The 21,104-nt window shown below is 35.0% G+C and overlaps 1 protein-coding gene across 4 annotated transcripts in view; it reads left to right on the plus strand.

The window, feature by feature from the left end:
- Positions 1–472: 472 nt before the first annotated feature.
- Positions 473–21,104, plus strand: part of LOC143354974 (proton-coupled amino acid transporter 2) — a 120,680-nt gene continuing 100,048 nt past the window's right edge. The window contains exon 1 of one of the 4 annotated variants that reach the window (XM_076789392.1): positions 473–717. The gene's annotated coding sequence lies outside the window, so the exon portion shown is untranslated. Of the gene's footprint in view, positions 718–2,162; positions 2,194–11,961; positions 12,013–21,104 lie in introns of those variants that run through there. The other 3 variants (XM_076789396.1, XM_076789393.1, XM_076789394.1) reach the window with 3 other exon arrangements.

Here is a 21,104-nt window from a genome sequence, read left to right on the forward strand (position 1 = left end):
CCATTAATTAATTAAAAAAAGAAATGAATGTCTACGTAGCTTACGATTACGATGGGGTGTTAAACCAAATCGGCAAATACAGTGTTTATTCGATATTTGTCCAAAACACGGGTCTAACCAGGACATATATCGGCCTGGAGATACTATTCTTTGATCCACGCCGAACGTAGAAAAGGACAGCGAAGCTTTAGAACTCACGGGGTATACTCCGCTGCAGTGGGGATAGGTCTGGGACTTTCATCGGTTAGGCATTTGGGACATATATAGGGTAAACACTGTATTGATTTACATCGTTTTCACTAAGGCAGCGAACGAAAAAACTCCTGCAGAAAGAGGATGAAATTTTTCTTTTAATTTGGGGGGGGGGGGATAAGAATCGTGTGTGAAAACAGAATTGCACTCAGTTCTGTCCAGCTGGGTACCTAGTATTTATCGAGGCACCGTGGTTCGGTGTTCGGTCCTGGTCGCCGAGCGTCGGAGGAAAGCCAAGAAAGACACGGCTCGGAACTGGCGGCAGCAAAGTGGTAGCAAGGAAAGGAGTCAAAGCAGTCTTCGGTGGTCGAGGACTGTGTGTTCTCGAGTAGCGCGACTCTGTTGTCAGTCGCGCGGAAGCAGCCGACCGTTGCACGTGCTTACGGATCGGCCGACAATCGCCATCATCCATGGGTTACCAGTATCTCCACTCGTATCTGGATACTCTGAATTGACAACGAAAAAGTAAGTCGCACGATCACCCACTGTTTCTCGACACCTTCGCTGCTATATGCGTATCTTCCATACACGCCCGAACGGGGAATTGTTTCTACATACTTGGCAATAAATTTTAATACGTTCGGCGTAACCTAATGCAACATACAAGAAAGGCCAGTATTTTTACATTTGTATATCCTCAAATAAGTCACAATGATTTTACCGAATTTTTTGAAGTCGCTCGTAGCGAAAGTGTTAAACTTCGTCAATGAATGACTAGATAAATAAATTGAATTAATATATTAATTACTAGTAAAATAAAAATTGTCTCTTGTCTCACGGAAAATTACACATCGATATTTTTCTTGCAATTTCCATACTCGATCTTTGACATGCATTTTATAATGCTTGTGTTGCATTTCAATACGTTCGCTACTACCGTTAAGAATATGTGATGTTCATAATCTCGCAGTTTACTTAAATTCATTATGTACACTTTGTTTATAGCCATAGTGAACAGCGTAACATTTAGAGACACTATTACTTTTTCCCTGACAAATTGTTTTAATATTTCGCGGAGGAGATGCGTCGTATTTAATGAAACATTCACTTCATTTTTTCTGATAAATTGTTTTAATATTTCGTGAAGGAGATGCGTTGTATTTAACAAAACATTCACTTCGTTGTTTAAAGTCATAGTGCACAATATATGTAGTATTCAGAGACTTATTGCTTTTTTCCTGCTAAATTGTTTTAACATTTTGTGGAGGTGATGCGTTGAATGTAACAAAACATCTCTCTCGGGGACTCTATGACTCTCTTTCGTTAAACTGTATTAATATTTAAGGTACGTTACGTTTGTTAAAACATTTTTGACGAGGAGATTAAGCAGCGAAACAAATGCTGGTTGCGAGCGTGTTGATATCTGCCAGACGTAGTTGACACTAATTTTGGAGCCACTTATGTCTGCGATTTGTCTGCAGTGTCTTTTTAGAAACGAGTTCGAGTGACGTTTTGAAAATAAGGGGGGAGGGGGAGCGTGGTTTTGAATAGAAAGCATTTGATCGATCGATACAGATCAGTTCGATTCCATCTAGAGTCGCACAAAGATGAACTGCGTTCGATAGAAGCAGATAGATCCGCGGAAGGATTTAAATATAAACTGTTTTATATCTGGGACAGACGCCACTGCAGGGAGACAGGGCGGCTAGTTTTTCCTAGCTCCGTCGTTCGTGCCTTTCGCGTTCGATTTCTGCGTACGCGAGAAAAAACGATCGACTATGTCTTGCGAAACGAAATTACTCCGGCGGATGTCGCGAGAGCGTGTTGCCGACGTACTTGTGGACACACGTGTGTAACGGCGTTCGATGTTTTCTGCCTTCGTTGTCGGCGGCGCGGAGACACGCGTCGTCGCTTTAGAGAGAGAGAGAGAGAGCGTACTTATTTTGATGGTTTTATCGGGCAGCGGCTTTTAGATTAGAGAGAAAATTTTGATAGCACCCGGTAAGGATGTGTGTGACACTGATCAATCGGTTCGCGACCAAGAGGGATATTACAGGGCCTTTCTCCGGCTACTTCAGCCACTATTTGCGTTACTTGAGATTTTTCCTTATTTTCGCGCTAACAGGCGCCATACTTACCGGGTTGATCGCTTCTTTTAGATCGAAATAATGATTTTTAGCTCGTAGTGTAACTGATGGTTAACTCTCGGATGCCGGACCTTTTTCACAACCGTTAATTCTTAAGATTCTATTCACATCTTTATTTATCAATTTTCTTAAACGTGTTGTTTAAAATACAGGCTTTACTTGATGTATGTCCGAAACACGGGCCTAACCAGGGCCATATATCGGACAGGAAATACTATTCTTTGATCCATGCCGAACGTAAAAAAGAACAGCGAAACTCCAGAGGCCTCGGTTCATGACTTCTCACGGAGTATACCCCGCGGCAGTGGGGATATTTCCGTGACATTTATCATCCAGGCCTCTTCTACTTCTTCTAGATTAATATTTTTGTTGTTTCTGTAAAGTTAATTTAATTGTTAGAAATTGAGCAAGTACTATACGACGATTTTTATGCTCACGGCAACGTAAACCGGTGTTTAATCGTCGGGAGGTTAATATTTATCATACACAAATTTTCAAATTTTCTCGCAACTCAATTCTTATTAACGTGCAAAAGTTCAGCAGTCTCAGAATTGTATGAATTATTTATTATTAGACTGCGAGTCTTGATGCAAAATAAAAATTGTCCAAGTCAATTGTGTGAAGCAGAAGTTAAATGGATTTATATTTTCTATTTTAATCATCGTAAAAAGTCTATATTAATATAACGGTGTCCTTGAATTCTTCTAATGTCTTTCTGCATTTAACCTATTAATTTTTATTATAAAGTCATGATATCCGCACTCTACGTATTTGAAAAAATAAAAACAAATTTGTAGGATGAAATATTAATAAATGTCGAACAATTACATGTTAATAGAGCGAAATATTCAATCGTTGGTAATTTATATAAAATTTGACACTTTGTGTGAAAGTTTAAAATCATATATCATAAAGTAATTCTGCAAATGGACGGTATAATAATAAATAAATAGAAATGGCGCTGCAGGGTGGTTTATAATTTGTATAGTATGCGAATAAATGTGTGAGTCATCGTAATATCTGTTTCACTCTCCGTCTCTGTTCTTTTATCTGGTTCGTACGTTGTTTTAATCTTCACTACTCTGTCAAAATGATCTTACATTGTGTAATAAAGACCGCAATATTATTTTAACTAATCATGATTGTGGGAAATTGATTGAAACAGCAAGTCGACGGGGACGTTTCGCGACGAAATAAATCTCAATTGGTCATGGTAAATCTGAACGCGATCGTAGAATTAATTGGACAGTGTCCGAAAAGTGTTCTCATGTTTATTAATTCATTCAATTTTAATGATTCTCGTCGCTCGAATGCGACGGTTGATCGTCCGAGCAGACACACGCAGTCATCGACGACGCAAATAGACGCTTCTAATGTGTGTAATTCGGAAGCAAATCACTTATTGAGCCACAATGACACAATCATTCGCACAATAAATAGAGCTTCAAACGTGTGCGATTCGCAAGCGATTCATTTGTTGAGTCACGTTTATGGAACACAAATTTCTTGTCGGTTGTCGTAATTAGCGGCGCAAGTTTTTGCAGATTGACCGAACAATTTGCCATCTATGAAATTGATAATTGCTTCTAAATAAATCGAAATAAAGCGCAATGTAAATTATAAATAACGCTGTACATTAATTTCTTGAATCACGTTTATTATAATTTTATCGACAGTTGTAAGGATAAGTTTCTGCAAAATTGGCTGTAAAACTGATAATCTCTTAAAAATAAGTCGAAATAAAATGCATTTTTTACAATAATTATAAATTATTGTTTCTTGCAAGTCGATTATGTAAGCGTTATAAGTATTCACAGATACATAGGTTCTTCTTAGTATTGGGTATTTTCATTAACGGTATTCCAGACACTTTAACAGTGTCATCATCGTCATTCATTCCTACATTTGTTGACATTCGATGTGTACACATTGCCATAGAAATTATTATCGTTCGCAGTTCAGTCGCTTATGGATTGAGCGGAAAGAATCATTGGTGCGTTGTGTGCACGGTCTGTATCAGTAGGAATACTTTTCCATCATTTCTTCACAGCAGGTACCATTGCTTCATAATTGTTTATTTATGTATTCAATTGTCGGGAAATTATTGCGTTTCGTTGGATCCTTCGACCAGGATCTGCTACAATTTTACAAATACTCACAAAATGGCAGATCGCCTATCAGAGTAGAGAATATTTGCTTTAGTTTGTCATTGGGAGGTTGAAAGATCGTCTCTTAATGTTATATAAAATTTAAAAACTTCCGACAACTCGAGAAATTTCGTTGAAATTATTCATGTTTATATCGATTTCGTGAATTAAATTGCACTAAAGTTGAGAGACAAATGTCCTTAACTGATCTGTATAAAATGTTAGCATTAACTTAATTATTCTGTCTAATATATTGTGTGAAATTATACGTTCACGATACCCGAGATATTATACATAATGGAAACATAGCATTATCGAAATAAATATTCATTCGTGTCACTACACTCTAAGTAACTAGAAAATGACTATGAACAAAAATTCTCGAAAAAATTGTCTTTCCAAATTTATCAATTTTCATGGGCTCTAACCTAAATAGAAATTGATTTCATTTGATATCTCATTCTAAAGACACATTCGAAAGAACTTCTTTCTGCAAAAATTGTTCAGAAAGACACTAGTATTTGAAAGTTTCTTTTTTTTTAAATTAGCGCTCTAAACTTCTAACGACGGAGACAAAAGAACGAACTTATCAGCGATAAGAGACGGACGTATATTCAGTGTAGCAACACGAATCTACGAAATTGTCTGATACATAGTATGCATGCAAATAGTGTTTTAAATTTTCTATGTTTTCTTAAATAACGGAGAAAGAAAATACTATTACGAACAACAAGATATTATTTTTTACATCTAGGGTAAGGGACTCCGTTACTGTGTGGATGCCAAATTACTGTGCCTATATTAATAACATATACATTAACTGATTTTAATGAAACAAATTTAATATCTCTTTTAATACTAATAACAGTGAAACATATAACGGAAACAGTATAATACTTTTTTTCTTTTAAAATAATCATCTGCAATCTAATATGATAACAGTTTAGTGTTTAAAAAAATGTCTTATTAGTTGCATTAATTATCCCATAGATAGTTTCTTTCCTTGTTTGAGTTGCTACTGCTGGTCAAATATTTCTGAGCAATATACAGTGTGTCCCGAAAATGTTATATGTCAATATTCTATAAATATTGCAAATGTTCACCCAAATGTCATTTGAAGGAACTTCTTCCCTTACAAAAAATGTTAAGAAGTATTAACGAAAAACATGGACCAATTAGAGCACGGCTACAGCAGAGCATGGCGTTGGCATTGGCCGAGCCGGAATCCGTCCGCTGTAGCTGCGCTCCAATTGGTCCGTGTTTTTTCGTTAATAACTCCTTAACAAAACCGCGGAGAGCATTTTCGTAAAGGAAGAAGCTACTTGAGAACCTTCCTGAAGTCAACAAAGGATCTCAGGAATCGCCCCTTTCAAGGATGTACAACATTTTTGGGGCACCCTGTATAGCTATCTTTATGAATATTGAGACGCGTGAAGTTATCATTTCCGATAAACGAAATGTAGGCACGTGATAGTGCCCTATCATGCGAACGGTTTCAGTCGATATGTCTGCACACTACACACCGAACTATCCGATGGAAACCGGAAACTATGCGAGGGTTTCGATAATGTTTTCATTAGACGCTGTACTACGTTTATAAACGTTGTCTGACGTTTTATTTTACGGCGCTGCACTGATCCAGAAATTAAGATAAGACTAATCCGTATGGACGTTGTAAATTTTGAAACGTTGTCATCCTGCATGAGTACGAACGTAACATTCGCACCGACGCGGAGCTTCTTTTTCAATAGATAACAATCTCTGGAGAAGAAGCGCTTAGTTTTGTCCGGGAAAAATCCTAATGCAATACTATATCACATTTCATTCGACAAAACTTTCGATCGAACTTTATTGTATTTATTCTTCCCTCTTCATGCTATCACAAAAACAAAAGTTCTATCACTATAACGCAGATCTTTATGCAAAATAAAAAATCTCCCAAGTCGATTGTCGGAAATAGAAATTAAATAAAAGTGTATTTGTCTTTTTAACAATTTTCATAAGTCGAAAATTGTGTAACAACACAGTAGAACCTCGATTATCCGAACTGAACAGGGAGACATGACTGTTGGAACAATAGAACAGTCACTCCGTTATAATGTTAGATTTAATGTTCATTCATTTGTACAATGAATCGAGTTGCATGCGGATCACCTCAGATTATACATATACTCCGCGAGGGACCACCTAGCTCGATTGGAGCTTTGCTTACAATGTTTACACTTTTCGGCGACCGAGGCCACTTGAGCTTCACTGTCCTTTCCTACGTTCGGCAGTGTATCAAACAATAGTATCTTCTAGCCGATATATGTCCCTGGCTAGACCCGTGTCACAGACATACATCGAGAACACTGTATTTATGTTTGAAGTATATGGAGATACTTTAAAGCAGACCCGGGAAACTTCTTCTCCGCCGTTGCTGTGAGACTCCTACCATTAGTTTGCCGGTTCTCCCACTCTTCAGCACCACTCTTAGCTTGACTTTATTTCCAGAGCCGGGGAACTACATAGGTAGTGTCGCCAGATGAGGGGAGGGAGCACTAATCAAGAGGAAAAAGTTACCCTCTCTCTGCCAGTACCGGAGTAAGCACGACAGAGACGAAACGCGTCGGAAACTTGGGGAATAGCGCAATAGAAGGGGAAATTAGAGTAGAAAGAGTGGGGGAATATTGTGGGAGAATTGTATGTCAAAAATCTGACGAAAATATCTTATATTTTCATTTCATCAATACATCCGCTAGAACTAATCGTGGCATTCTGCCGATTAATTTTTTAAATTTTAGTAGGACAATTATTTTCCAATTTGGCTTCTAGAGCTGTCCATAAGCGCTGTTTTGATTTTGGACACGTTTCTTTTATTCTATATAATGTATCTAACTCATCCCACAATTTCTCAATCTATTTTCTTCGCCATTTATTCAAATTCTATATGTATATTTTTAATTTTGCATTCAAATATTGCCGTGAATAGCTGAATATAACGACATGAAACAATAAAATCAAGCTCGAAACTTGTATTCTTGTTCTAATTACTAATTTGCTTTTGTCCGGTGATTTATGGACCGGAGTGTACCTTCGTAGCTACTCGCGACAAGCGAAGTGCGTCCTTTCTCCATGGCAACGGTGCTAGTGGAAGGGGACAGTGGGCGCTACAGTGGGGACAGTTTTGCCACCAATAGATGCAAACGTGTTCAGCATCTGAGCCGCCAGATCAGGACTTGTTCACCCACTCTAATTTCCCCTTCTACCGTACTATTCACCCATGCTTCCGCCACGGCCTAGTCACATGACGCGTTCCGTCCTTGTCGTGTTATACTCCGGTACTGGCAGAGAGAGAATAATTTTTTTCTCTCAATTCATACTCCCTCCCCTCATCTGGCGACACTGCCCAGCACTGCTCTAAATACTTCAGACATCGAAGATTCGGATAATCGTGGTCTTACTGTATTCTGAAATTCTTCCGTCTTCACAGTTCCGTATTCTCCTAAATCATTTTCGTTACAAATGCATGAAATTCGCAGTCTATGTATTACGGAAATTCGGATCGTTTAGTATTATTTTGGGCTGCGTCTAAACGCGTCGTTTAAATTCTTTGCGAGCGCATTCATTAGTATTAAAGATATGCTTTATCGAGAGGACTCTTAATTAATTAGAAGCGTTGGTACTTCGTTGGTTCTGTTCTTCGTGACGTCAGGATCCACGAATGATCGGTGTGGTGCAACATTTTCGTCAATTGTTCGTTCGACGTTGATATTTGGCGATCATCCACGACGACTGTAGACGGGATTAGATCATACACCGAACTCAAAAATAAAAGCGACAGATTCTTTTTTCAATTAGCATTTCAGAGCTTCCCGGCACCTATTGCTCAGGCAACTTAATCGACGCGACGTTCTACTCCATCGTTTTATTATTCGTATAAAATATATTGTAACAATCGTATTAATGAAACTATAACTCGTCAAAGATCCGACAAATCACAGAGTTTGTTTAATCTCTTATTTTATGAAGTATGTTACTTCTACATTTTCTGTCTGCTTCACGATCGATCAATTACCTCATCAATTAACTATAAATGTTCGCGTCCAGAGTAGGTAATCACTTAAAATTAAGAGAAATTCATTGAAAAATTTAAGCACATTTCATTTGTTCTAAAGTAAAAATGGCATTTCAAAGTACTTTTAATATACAGGGTGACCCAGGTTTAAGGTGCCAAACTTTGTCAGTATACTCTGTAGTTATAAATAAGAAAAAATGTTATATGCACATAGGTTTTTTTACAGCTTTATTAAAAAGTTTTAAACAAAAATATGGAATATTACGCAACTTGTGTGTGGAGAATTTTAAAGGAGAAAGTTTATAAAACGAGAATGGATAGGCGTAATATACTGAAACAGAGAATTAATGATTTATTCACTCAAACGAAACAAGATACAAATGAACTTCGCACGATAATAAATTCTATATTGAATAAATTAAGTTAAATTATGTTAAATTAATGTTGTTTAATCACTATTAATCTTTTATTGTTAAAGACGGTGGCCTTTTTGAAATGGAACATTATCTGCATCTACGAATTTTTAATTAAAATTAGTATCAGCAGTATTAATTAGTATTAAGTGGTTGGTAGTAATAATTAGAATAAAAAAGAAAAGTAGTATTAATTTTATGACTTCAGATAGTAAGTACAGCCAGCGTAAAAACTACACGAGCTTAAATATCGCTTAACTGTTCCCTTCGAGTTCTGCTGTTTGTTTATAACTTTTTAATAAAGCGTTAAACAACCTTTCTTTCTTGTTTAGACCCATAGAATATACTGACAATGTGTGACCCTGTAAGCCAGGGACACCCTGTAGTATTAAAATAAATTATAGAAATGAATGAACGGGTGACTGTTCTATTATCGAAACACATTTGTTAGGTATACAAATTAATTCGTGGCTCTCACAGTTAATTGTAACTTTATCTTATAATTCAAAACTTTCAGCATATTGAAGATTTATTTATGAATCCTTTGCTTTAAAATAACGTTTCTGAAACGACATATGTTTCAGACGTCCAAGATTATTTTTAACTTTCCATCATAAATTTACCTATGTAGTAACAATCTAAGTAATCTACATTGATTTTGAAATAATACAAATTATTTTCTTCTCCATCGATGCTTATTTAATCAGTTAGCTGTTTCTGACGAGTATACTCGTCATGAAGAAATGGCAATATCTTGTGTTATGGCGAGTATACTCGTCATGCGTAAAAAGTAGTATAATTTGCTGTTTACAGTGCAATTTTAGTGAAAACTAAAATATATTCGTAAACTTCTAGATGTTTGAAATATTTAGAGGCCAAGACGGAAGAAAAGAAACAAATAAAAATATATAAATAATTATTATGATAAAACTGTATAGTATGAATTTTTTTTGTGAATGTATTGGTTTCTTGTAATAGTCATCACTGAAGCCATTACGGGTTTATACACAGGGTGTCCGAAAAATGTTGTACTTCTTTGAAAGGGGTGATTCCTAAGGCCATTAGAAATACTTTTTTCCTTTGCGAAAATGTTCTACAACTTAATTCCATATTATAACTGCCACACATATCTGTGTTTTGACAAGTATACACATCACCGCTTAATTTTTGCGACGCAATTTAGGTACACATTTTTCAAAGAGGTCGCAACAGCTAACTGGTTCAAATATTAGACGAAACGAGATAGTACATTTTCATTTAAAACCTTCAAATTGAATTGTAAGGCAAGGGATTAGTCGCATGGAGTAACTGCATATAAAGTTATGGAGAGTATTTTCGAGGGTAGAATGCAATCGAACTGTTTGTACATAATCAGTAGACTGCGGATTTTATGCATTTATGGTAAAAATTAGTAGGTGCAGTTTAAAGCAGGAGATAGATTAAAAGAATTTAAGAGCTACGATGTGTTAGTCTCCGCCAGTGGCGGATGTGGGGGGGGGGGGATTATTAAAGGCACAAATCACAACAATAAAAACAAATACATGAAAATGTAACCCACGTTAACCCATTTAAAAATAAAAATAACACTTTTAAATGACGTTGTATGAAATGACAAAAAACCTTTAAACCCTACGAGAGGCGACTGCAGACTGCAAGTACCTAACTACCCCATATCTGAAAAATAAGTTGAACAAAATTAGGGCGGTACTAATGATTTTGTGCTTTGTGCTATCGATGAACCCACAGGGAGAAAGCGTAAAAGGAAGCGTGCGAGAAGGGAGTTGGACCTTTAAAAGGAGAGCAGAGGGGTAGAGGTAGCTCCTAGTCGGCGGAAGTATAAATCCGTCACTGATCTCCGCTTATTAAAATTATTAAAGGAAGAAAGAGATTTCTGTTTGGTTCGTCGTTATCGATGCAAATAATTCTGCATAAAAATCCGCAATCCAATAATCAGTGAATTCGCAAAGAAAGGTCAATGAATTGACACTAGAACTACCAAGCACTAAATGCAACTGGCGGACGTTGTCTTATAATAACATAAAAATTGCGTTTGTTTAGATTCCGTACCAGTTTTTTAAAAATATCTACTTCGATAGAGAAGTTTATTAAAAAATGTTCTCATGAAAACATATTTATAATTTCAATATTTCTAAAAGAAAAAATGAGGACCCTCCCTCTGTAATTTTGACTTCTCCAGTAGTTCTAGTGTTTAAGCACACCTAATATATCTTTATTCAAATATGGGAGGATATTGTACGAATCCGGGGACTGATAAGAAGATTAAATTGTTAAATAGAAACAAAGTTACATCAATCGAAAAAGTGTTATTTTCTTCAGAATGTGCTAATGAAATCGGAGACGGTTTCTCGAAGGAGCGACAGATAATTCACATTCGTCCTGGAGATACAGTGATTACTCGATATATGTCCAAAACCCGGGTCTAGCCAGAGACATATGTCGGCCAGGAGATACTATTCTTTGATCCACGCCGAACGTAGGAAAGGACAATAGTGAAAATGGGAAATAATGAAAAATAAGTAAGTTTTGTTAATGGATTAGTAGTGGTCTCCTGGTCTCACACCGATTAGTATTATGTTATAATCCTCAGCGACCGAAGTCTCTCCAGCTTCACGACCCCTCACGGGGAATGCCCCGCGGCAGTAGGGATAGTTTTGGGACTTTTATCGGCTAGGTATTTGGGACACATATAGAGTAAACACTGTACTGGTTGAAACGGGTCTCCGTTAACCTTGCCGATTCGTATCGGAAGCAAAAGGGACAAAAGTGGGGACAACGATGTCTGAGCAAATATTGACGGACGATTCGGTGTTGAAACTTTTGACATTTGAATAATCTTGGCCGGTGTACAGTGACACGTGGTAGAAACGTGCTTGTACTGCGCCGTTCATGCAATACAATAACTTTGTTCACTTTGACAATTGAGAGTGAGAAAATTTTCCCATAGTTGCGTCTTCCTATCAAGGATAGCCGGCGAGTGGTAGAAACGACTTTAACGATTTCGTGAACGAGTTATTTAGCGCCAAACGAAGCCTTATGTAAGTAGATGTATGTCCTTACATATTATTCTACATGTGCGAGATTTTGACAATTCAGGATGGGAACAGATTCGAATCCTGAACCTGACAATTCTTATACAATACGTTTCTTTGTGACATCAAATGTGTATTAGAAAAGTGTGTAGTCTTAAAGTCTTAAAATTAGTCAATACAATCATTAGACTGCAAATTCGAGCTATAGCAGCTACATAGACAGCCATCTTCTTTTCTTAATAATTATAATTATCTGGTAAAAATGGAACAGCATTTTTAAGTTTTTTAAATGACCACTGTTTTGCATTTGATCTTATTCATTTTTATTGTATTGTATATTCATATTATTTTTATTAATATTGGCGTGATATTAAAATATGTAGGTGTTTTCTTAAGACTTAGTGTTTTGTAATAATATTATCATTATTTGTAAAATTCAAAGATAGAATTGAGATATCTATTCGATAACATATTTTCTATTCTGTTCTATTACCATTTCTCAGTTTTGGGGTAATTTTGCATTCAATAAACCTATAAATAAATATCTTAATTTTTTCTTCGAATTTTTATTTAAAAACGCTCTGAACTTTCGTCCAAACCCAATATTATTGCATATAGGATCGCAAATTATGTAAGATTCGGTACGCATATCGAGATAATAATTCGGGTGTTTAAATAATGAAGTTAGAGTTCTTATAAAATCATAAGTTTGATATAAAACTGCAACAGTTGTTCTGAAACATTTAATGTATTTGTTTGCATAAAACGTTTTCACGATTTTTCCGTTGTCGAGAAGTAAAATTAATGTTTGTCTATGATGTTATTGCATAATGTGAATACAGTATCTTACTTGAAATACATCTACAATTAATAATAATTAAATTAACATCTCATAATACAGGTTGAGTCCGTAAAAATTACCACCTGAAATGATTATTTATTAACTTTATCAGAAAATGTTTGAAATGAAATTTATTCGAGGGGGCTCATTAGAAAGACGCGGTTCGATTTCTTCAGGCCCTACATTTTCCGAGATATCATGGTGATCGTGAGTTTTTGAAATGACACCGTACATTTTTTTTCGTTGCTAACATTTTTTGATAAAGCCAATAAATAAATAATAATGATAAAGTCAGTAATTTTTACTGACTCGCCCTGTATAAGTGTGTCATTTTCAGTCTTGCATTTATGTATCCTTGGCCCTATACTTTGGCTATCGGAAAAGTTTGAAACTCTTTTATCTTTTTCAATCAGAAGCCAAAGGAATTCGATAGTGACGAGATAACGTCACTATTCAAGATCGAAGAATTGCGCTTATTTCATTCGATCGAGCTACTGTGTTATCGCTGTTGTATTTTGAAGCTTTCGATTGGCATCAAAACAGATTTAAAACTTTCCATCATTCCCTTTGATCATTAGCAAATGTATTCAAACTTGCGAATATTTTCTATTTTTTGACGTACGACTGAAAAAAAATATATTTCTTTTATTTTCTTGGATGAAACAGTATTTCATTGAAAACGGATTTAAAGAGTTTCATTTCGAATGTGTCAGGTTTCTCGTGCGGTTGGAAGCGATAACGATGCCGTAGAGCAGATTTCACTGACAACTTCGCAATAATATCTAAGCAATTATCAATATAAATCGCATAGTTTGCCGTTGATGGTTGCGACACTATATCTCAATGTTAGCCATTTTGTTTGGATTCCTACGTGGCGTACATATTTCCTCGATAATTAATCTTGAACATGGTGCAACATCATTTCTTTGAACTATTTTTTTGCTTATTTTCCAATAAAATAAATAAACTAGGAAGAATATCAAACAATATTCATTAATAAAAACAAAATTAGAAAGAGGCTAGAAATTGACAGCTATTTTCATTAAAATTAATTATTATTTATTATTGTTATTATTATAATTATTGTGTTTAGGTTTTCACCCGTTACAATCTTACATACGGAATATTTATCTTATTTTTTCTTACTTCTAATGATCCAAAAGAACTAAAATGCGCTTGACAGAGTCATGTATAATCTAGTATAAGTATAAAATATGTAAAATATAATAAACATAAATAAACTAAATATACAGATATAATGAAATGTCGGCAATTATATTATAAACCACGAAATATAAAAGGTCAAATAAAAAGTTCCTTCTCCCTTTAATAATTTTAATAAGTTGAAAATGGTACACGTCGATGTTTTTAGATGCTCGTAACAATTTGTGTACTATTTTAAATGGCGCCTGTTTATGTTCGTCATAAATGCGCGAAATTGGAATTCTAATTATGATTTATTTGCGAAATTAGTGATAAAAAAATAAATGACCCACTTGAATTTATCAAAGAAATCAAACTCATCAAGCAAATAATATAATCTATCCTTTCTTATTTTATAATGTTGCTGATAACCTAGCAGTTAATGCGACAAAAAATTATAAATTTAAAAAAATTAAATTATTCCAAAAGATTTCTAGTAATTGGATAAAACAAGAAATCATCAAATTGTTGTTGTACTTTTACTAATATTGCAACTTTCATAATAATTTATTCGTAAATTTCGTAAGAACAATCACAAGTTTATTATCTTATTTATATAACAGACCTGTGTTACAGTTTGTATTTATTAGCATTCGCAATAATTATAAGTAGATCGCAGATATTTATGGTCTTACAACATATTTTATTCTTCGTTCAAAATAGAGATTATACAGTATTTACTCGATATATGTCCAAAACACGGGTTTAGCCAGGGATATACAGGGTCATCCGTTTTTAAACGGCCAAACGTTAACCAGCTATAGAGGACCCCAAATGAAACAACTTTCACCCCTAACACTTTTTTTGATTCGGTCTTGATTTTTAGATATTTGCAAAAACCCGTCATTTTTTACGTTCACTTAAGATTAAATATATTAGGACTGCAATTATGTATCTTGATGATTTTTCCTTTGTTTGGTTTAAAATAAATAGGGGCATCTTTTTTATTAAGTCAAATTTTTTGTATAACCTTTGGATCTTGGTTTTTTGACATGGGGCACGCCGTGGAGACTGAATGAAATAACTTCAAATAAAAAAAAGTGTTAGGGGTGAAAGTTGTTCCATTTGGGGTCCTCTATAGCTGGTTGACGTTTGGCCGTTTAAAAACGGATGACCCTGTATATCGACCAGGATATACTATTCTTTGATCCACGCAGAATGTAGAAAAGGATAGCATAACCCGCGACGGTGGTGATAGCTCTGGGACTTTTATCGGCTAGGCATTTGGGACATATGTAGAGTAAACACTGTACTAACGTTATTCATAATTTTTATGTTACTTCGAATGTATCAAAATCTTTCGTACAGGAAATAAGTTTCTCATTAACATCGACTGACAATTTGCTTTTCAAAACCGAAAATTACGTGAACATTCACGATTTAATCACAAGTATTCCATTAACGAATTATTGTTTTTTGTAATTCCTTAAACATTTAGAATAATCGTTTTCTTCTCAGTAAGGGGTAATGGATCCAATTACTGTCGGGGTACCAATTACCGTGCCTATATTACTTATTTTTAAAGTAATAATACTTATTAAAAATAAACATAATAAAGTATTAAAATAATACTTATTTTTAAAGTATAATGAATATTTAAAAAAGGGATATATAACATATATATTTTTATCCCAAAATTGTCGGAAAACTTTTTAAGGGTTGCTTTCTGAGGTCATTTGAAGCAACTTTTTCCTTTACGAAAATATTCGGGTCTTTGTCAAAGAGTTATTAACGAAAAACATGATTCTGGCTCGGCCAATAGCAACGCTACGCTCAGCGGAACCTGTCGCCGAGCCTGAGTCCGATCGATATTGCCGCGCTTTCATTGGTCCGTGTTTTTCGTTAAAAACTGGAAAACGAAGCCACTGTTTTCAAGGATTTCCGAAATTTTTTGGGATACCCTGTATATTAACTGATTTTAATGAAAAAAATTTAATATCTCTTTTTTAATATTCATTAAGCTTTAAAAATAGTCTTCAACAGATATTCGGTTTTTGTTGGGGGTGTAAATAGTAGTAAGAGTCGTCATGATTCATAATTCGAAGTAGGAGGATTGCCAAGTAACGTATAAATTTTCTTCGGTCAAAGACACCATTTTTAAAGAATTGTTAGAACTGATAACTGCTTTCGAGAGGTTGCAATAAGTATTAATAATCCTTTTGCTTACGCGCATTGACAAGATACAATGTGTCATATGATACGGAGTTGAAGACAATAAAAAGGCTTTACGGTAGTTGGCACAGCTATTACTCATTCGTCAGTAGTGAGCGATATCTTAATGATTTAGATAATTTTTACGGTGATGCAGAATGTCTTTGCTTACGATCTGAAAAATGAAGCAGGACTGGAAAAGTAATTAATATTACAAATCTCGATTACTAAGTTTTTGTTTTATTCAACAGGTCACCTTGATTTGATGGTTGCCCGTATTTTTGGTAAAAACAAATAGTACAACCATAAGCCTGGGCTCATTTTAACCCTTTGCACTCGGATGTCCCCTCTAAAGGGACATTCTGAGTCTAGAATCGATGAAAGCTTGAAGTCTCTACAGTCGCAAAACAGTGTTCATTTTCAGGCCGGACAACTTTTTGGGACCTATAAAGAAAACAATGTCAAGCCGAATAGGTACCCTAATCTGTAATACATCGAAAGCCGTCCGAAGCCAACGTCTTATATAAAAAAAAGACTGTAGCTTTAAAATGAGTTCAAATTGTTTTAGGATCATTTTTTACGAAATTATCACAGTGTACATGTAAACAATTTTTCGAGAATCAGGTACAGTATCCACTCGATAATTGTCCAAAGCATGGGTCTGGCCAGGGACAATTATCGGATTGAAGATACTACTCTTTGATCCATTGCCGAACGTAGCAAAGAACAGCGAAGTTCCAGAAGCCTCTCACGGGGTATACCCCGCGGTAGTGGGGATAGTTCTAGGACAATTACAGGCTAGATATTTGGGACATTTTTCGAGCAAAGACTCTATTTAGTGTTAAAATGCTTCTTGATTTCGCTATAAATTCCATCGACACAGGATCAAAGTTATATCAAAATTGTTTCCATCGATTACCTCGAGCCTTGGCGACGGGGTATCAACGGATGACTTTGGAAAAATCCTTTAATCTCATTCTTGAAAGTAGATAACGTATTTGAGCGAAATTTCTTTATCGATCATCTGTCTCGTGATTTTAACAGTTGCATGTGTGGTAGAGAGGCTAGTTCATAGTTAATTGATCGAGGCCCGAGCGACGTTAGCGCGATTGTGCCATTTGTAGCCTTTATCTTCTTGTCCTCGAGTTTTGGTGTCGCGGGAAGGAAATTTCCGCCATGACCATGGCATCGCCATTACGTCTGGTCGGGCAATGATGTAATCGACGTGATCCGCGACCGATAAAAACACACGTAAAGAAGAAAAAGCGAGAAAACAGAACGTGTAACCCGAGCAAATCTCATTCCAGCGCGGCGTTTACACACAGCTTGTAAAGTATCTCACAGCTGGAATTCCCTTAACCGGCAATACGATTGGTCAATGTTAAATCACGAGGAAACTTGTATCTCTCTTTTTGTCTCCGACTTGCTCTCGTGCTGAGCCAACTACACTCCTCAAAATACTTAAAGGATCACCTCTACGTACTCGAAAAAATTGGGCCAATTTTCAAGTGATCATAACTCCGACAAAGATTGTTGTATCGACATCGTTAAAAAATCATTTGGAAGCTTGAAGTCTCTATTTTCAGATACTTTTTCACATTTTCACCTACGTTAGTTTTTAACTACAATTATAGCGTTACAAAGAAGACTTTGACAGTTACAACAAATTTTATTCAACTTCCTGACATCACATGGGGAGAGATACATTTTTTAAATAAATCGCATTACCATCATTTTGATGCGGTTTTTTTTTGTTCGAGTTATGCAACATTAAAGCAAAAATGGCCTTTTTAAATTTAACTGGCTCTAGAAAGCGAAAAAATCATCGTAGAATCTTGTGCAAAAAGAGCATTTCGTTCTCTTGAAGAAACTCCTTTTGTTTTTTTCAATTTCATTAACATTTCAATATACCAGGTCTTTCTAAAAATATGCTTAAAATTTGCATAATTTCCATTTTTTATTCAAGTCGCTATATCTCAGCGAGAAATTATCGTAATACCCACATCTTAAAACCAGATTGAAGCTGAGATTCTGCCGATTCGATTGAGCCCTGATGAACCCGTTGCCACAGTTTTTTTTTACCTATGGCAAAGGTGTCTAAAGTTACCGGTTCGCATAACATGAGGCTAATAGCGTTAGATCGTCACATTGGCGTTCGGCTCAAGCGTGCTCTCTATTCGCATGCGCACCTACCGACGCAAGTGACGAAAACACCCGAAGACGAACCGAGGTACGCCGATTGCCGCTTGCCATAAGGTACCTTGTCACCAGGTTTTTGGTACAGGAAAGCAAGCATTTTCAAATGATGGTAACGCGATTTATTAAAAAAATTTATCTCTCGCCATGTAATGTCTGGAAGTTGAACAAAATTTTTTGTTACTGTCAAAGTCTTCTTTGTAACGCTATGATTGTAGTTAAAAAGCAACGTAGGTGAAAATGTGAGAAAGTATCTGAAAGTAGAGACTTCAAGCTTTCAAATGAGTTTTTAACGATGTCGATACAACAATTTTTGCCGGAGTTATGATCACTTGAAAATTGGCCCAATTTCTCGAGTTCGTAGAGGTGATGCTTTAAGTTTTTTGAGGAGTGTATGTTGGTGTCAGCGTATTATTACCTGTTTTGCGACGTCAGATTAAATCAGCATAAATCCTGTCGTTTGATTGTCCTGAACTTATTTTATAAACTACGGTGGGTGATAAAATTATTGGAGCTGGTCACGCAAATTAATGTGTTTACCCTGAAACAATTAATTTTAAAATGAAACACCAGCTAAATTGAATATTTTTCACTTTTTTATGAAATATTTAACAGAAAACTTTAATAAAATACAGTGGGTGGTGAAACTATTTGAGTTGTTCACATGATTTGATGTGTTTACTCTGAAACAATCAATAAACCAAATTGATACATTAAACAATGTAACCCATCCTTGCTTACATTACGATGTCTTCAATAACCTAGCAGTTGTTGCGACATGAAACCTTAAAAAATCGATTTTTAAATGAAATCCTAGATACACAAAATATGTTTTACTGTTTTGCAAAGTATTCACGTTTACAAATTGAATATATACATTTGGTAACAAAATTTGGCAATGTTATTTATCAAATTGAAATATCTTTTACACGGCGCGATGGTTTTAATAATATGACTACCCACTGCACATGATATGGTTCTTTTTATTAATACTTCGACTGTCATGTCACCCACGCATGGGTGACTCAACTTTTAGTGCGAGTCTGAAAATCGACATTTATAAAATAATGTAAGATGAAGTAGATGATGTTGATGATATGCAACATCTGATTTTAAAAGTTTGCCAAAAGTACAGGAATTTATTTTTTTAATGTAATCTACAAAAGGGGGGAAATTAACTAACACGTAATGGTACTTATATAATTTGAAAAAATTTTAATGTTTTGCAATAATTTATAGAGTACCTAAGTTTCGATCAACGGTTGGACTAAATTTCCAACTTATAGTCAATTAGTACTTCTAATAATAATTTATACTATTAATAATGCAAATATTTCTCTTTCTCAAGATGGTGGTTAAACATATGGTGGTTAAACGTAGGTGCTGGTTTAACACTTTGATCGCCAAACTAGAAACCCCAAAAATTCCATAAAATCAAAGTAACTTATTTACTGAAATAAAAATTGAAAAAATTAAGTGTATGATACTGAGTAGTCCTTCAACTTTCTTGCATGTTACAGATCCTAATCAAATTTAGTACAATGAATATATCAACGTAAAAATTTATTTTAAAACCTGGACAAATAATTCCGTCACCCACATATGGGTGACGTAGCATTCAACGTGTTAAATTTGACTATTCCCTCCTAATTATTCATTTAATCAGCGAAATATCTCGTCCATAGAATAGCATTATCGACATTAGATATTAAAAGTTGAAAGTATAAATTAATGCGATAGTCTGTGATTTTATTTTTCGATTCAACACCGCTACTTTTACACGAACTTGTTTTAATTAACCCTCCGTATTCTGTGCCGGGGTCATTCGTGACACGTCGCAGTAGCGGTGGGGATAAACTCGGCGACCGTCTACACGCACAATTTTATTCCGATATAAGACGACGCTTTTTATTCCGAAATAAGAAAATCGCTATCCCCTCTTCCTCTTCTAAAGAGGTAAAGAAGAGATAAAGAATGCTAGTTGCTAGTTGAGCAACCATAGTGAGGAAAAGTCTAACAAAATATGGAAAAATATGTTCCAAGACCGTGTAAAAGAAGCACACTGTAATAGCATGTTAACTAAAGACTGTAGTAACGTTAAAAATAGTTCAAGGAATATACTCTTTACACATAACGTAATATTAAATTGCAAAATATAACAATAAAAAAATATATAACATAAAATAAAACCAAAAAAAATATTACGTCTCTCAATTTATTCCAGTTTTGTTAAGAAAAATTGCATGAACTACTTGTATAAACAGTTTCTACAATATTTTACTTAAAAACGTGTGTGATAAAGGAATGATGCCAAAGCAAAAAGTTTCGATGTCGATTTGTAATATTTGATTGCAGCATACTGTTATTACTGGTAGAGTTCATGTAAAACAATGCGATTTTATGATTTTGAAATTGAATCTTTGTAGTTCAGACGCTAAACCAATTTTGACAAATGTTTACATTCAGCTAAATATTTACAGAATGGAACAGACAAACATTTAAGAAATTCTTTGGCACTATATGTGTGCATCAACATGTTACCTGCGGACTTAGCAACTATAAAAATTAGTTAAAATCGTAATAATATAATATAATAAATTTATTATTACATATTTATTTATTATATATTTATTTTATTATATTTATTTGTTCTTATATAGTATAATATATTTTACCGAAACACAAACTGAGACCTCAAAATTTATGA

The sequence above is a fragment of the Halictus rubicundus genome, chromosome 6 (assembly GCF_050948215.1).
Source record: "Halictus rubicundus isolate RS-2024b chromosome 6, iyHalRubi1_principal, whole genome shotgun sequence".
NCBI classification, from domain to species: domain Eukaryota; kingdom Metazoa; phylum Arthropoda; class Insecta; order Hymenoptera; family Halictidae; genus Halictus; species Halictus rubicundus.